A 2,896-nucleotide genomic window follows, 5' to 3' on the forward strand; every position below is an offset into this window, starting at 1 on the left:
ACTACTGACTTTGGCTGGGCTTGATTTTACCCCTTCAACTACAACATGTTGAGATCTGTCTGTCAGGAAACACTTGATCCATTTCAGTAACTTTCCAGAGACACCAATGGTTGGATAGTTTTTTCAATAGGATCTTGTGATCGACCCTGTCGAAGGCCTTACTGAAATCAAGGTAGATGACATCGGTGTTGGAGCCCTCTCCCAAACTCTCAAAATGTCCTCAAAGTGATGCAGGAACTGCGTTAGGCAGTCCCTTCCATTACGGAACCCATGTTGGTTGGAGATCAGGCCGTCTGTTGCTTTCCAGAAATTGGGTTATTCGAGATCTCACCACCCTCTCAAATACCTTGATGATATGAGAGGTGAGTGAGATCGGACGGTATTCACTGCAAGGGACTTGTTTCCCCTTTTTGAAAACTGGTACAACAGACTGGGACAGAAGGTTTTTTGGAATATAGCCAGCATCCAGTGAGTTTCTCCACAGATTAGCAAGGGGAGATGCAAGTTGGTGTCGACAACACCTTCAGGACACAAGCAGGGAACCTATCGGGGCCTACTGCTGAATTGTGGTTTTATTTCGTTTATCGCCGCTAAGACATCATGGGCACTAAACGTTATGTCCGATATAGTGTGTTGGGGGTTGACATCACTGATACAGCCCAGATCGGCCATATCAGGATTGCTGAAAACAGAGCAGTATTGGTTCTGCAGTATCTCGGCCATGGATTTGGCATTATCTTTGAGAGTGCCAGTTTCGTCAATTAGAGGGCCTACAGTGGAACAGTGACCCTCCTGCGTTTCCTCGCAAATGAAAAGAACACTTTGGGGTTGAGTTTGATTTTTTCAATGGCCCACTTCTCCTCAGCTGATCTTGGTTATTGATGAGGGTTCTTCATGCATTGTTGGAGGTTATATTTTTTGGATTCAAGCAGTGCGATAGCCGTCGAATGTGTGTGTTGCTGTTGGCAGTATCTTTAGTTTTGTTAATTTTTTTGTTTGTTCTTTTTATTTTTTCTGATAATGGTTTTTTTCTGTTTTGGGGGATTCTGCACTTTTGTGTTCACAGGTCTTGGTGGGGAGTGTTTTTGCACATATGTCTGTGACGGTGTCTACAAAGATCTGCCAAGATGTTTTTTATGGTTGGTGGAGATGTGGGTGTATGTGTAAGGACCAGTCAACAATTGATAGCTCGTTCCTGATTGCATCCCAGTTGGCTTTATGGAGATCCATGTGTCAAATGGGTGGGCTGGAGGAAGGTCACTAGGATTAGCTTTCGGCTGGTGGAATTTCATGTTACAGAGAACCATGTCATGGTCTGAAAGAAGGGTTTTTTTCCACTGTAACGTTATGTATAGTGTTTATTGTGGTTACTAAACACTAGGTCCAAAATGTTCTGATGTCTTGTTGGTGCAAGGACAAGTTGGGACAAGAAAAACTCATTCGTAAAGTCGAAAAGTGACTCTGCTGCTTCTTTGTCAGCGGTTGAGGCGGGAGTGCTTGGTTTCAAACAGTTTGTAGTCCAGTCAACACAGGGTAAGATTGAAGTCTCCCATCATGATATGTTGCTAGAATGGCACTGGTTGAATAAAGCACTTAATGCTGTTGAGGCATCTTTAAAGCACAGTATGGTGTTTGGGGCGGCCTATAGAGCCCATTACTGTCAGGTCATTGGCTTTGTTGTGCACGGTGACTGATTACAGTAGCCATTGGAGAATATACTATTTCCATCTGCCGTAAATGAATCAGGCAGGAAAATGGCAGTTCCACCCTTCCTCCTGCCGATACGATCCGCGCGGATGGTTGTGAATCTTCACTCTCACTTCGGCTTCCAAGTGGGAGTTGTCAAGGTGGGTCTCAGTGAGAATGAAGAAAGGATGTGGTGTGAATGGTTACCAACCCAGTCTTCAATGAATTGGACCTTCCATTTTGTGTCATTGATGGAAGGGCTGACACCTTGGTGCATTGAGTAGGAATGTGGGAGGTTAGTGTAGTGGCTGGTTTTGACTGTTGCAGGGGGCTTGGATTTTTTGTGTGTGTTAGTGGCAGCAATGTTGGGAATTGGTGCACTGGGGTAATAGCATAGGATGGTGTTTTGATGATGGCTAGAATGTTTTTGTGTATCTCTTTTGCCATGTTCACAGGGCTAAAAAAGAATTTTCCTGCTTAGGGAGCAGTTTTTTGCTGGAGGTGTGGTTGCGCTGTTGGATAGGGTTGTAGTTTTCCACTTTTGTTGTTGTTGTTTTTGTGTCTTCCGAAAAGACTGGACCAGCATTACTGCAGCATGGTGTGTTTCTATTTTATTGTTATTCAGGTTTGTGTGTTGGCTTGAGGCCCCGTTTCTGTTTGTGCGTCGGGTCCCTGGAAGATGAGTGAAGGGACATCACTCAGTAGACATTTCTCTCTCACGTTGGGAATACCGGCAGATTTTGGGACTCCGAGTTGTGTGTGTTTTGAATTTCGATTTACTATTTGGTGGTGTTGATGTTATTGTGGGATGCGTGCTTTGGCCTTGGCCGGTAGTGGCGTCCTAGTGCCGGGTAGATGCGTGAAGATGCAGTCACTATTGGTGCAGAGTCCCTCTGGCGCAGTGAATAGCGGCATATTTGGGATTTCTTGTTTGTGCCGTGGGGGCGCATTCTGCTTCCTATGTTTCTTTAATTTTGTTACTGCAGTAGTATTGAGGTGGTGATGTGGGGGAAGAGGGCAGTGGTTTTCTTATTTGGTTTTCTGTCGGTATTTTTGGTGATAGAAGATATGGTGGCAGCGGTGGTGATGATGATGAATGATAATTGTGGTGGTTTGCTGTCAGAGCGGTGAAAAGATACTGGCATTTAGTGAATCATCTAGTAAGCTAGAGTTGAGGAGTGGCTGTTGGTTGTTCTTGTTGCTGTGGCGT

This window comes from Octopus sinensis, linkage group LG9 (genome assembly GCF_006345805.1).
Source record: "Octopus sinensis linkage group LG9, ASM634580v1, whole genome shotgun sequence".
Lineage (NCBI taxonomy): Eukaryota > Metazoa > Mollusca > Cephalopoda > Octopoda > Octopodidae > Octopus > Octopus sinensis.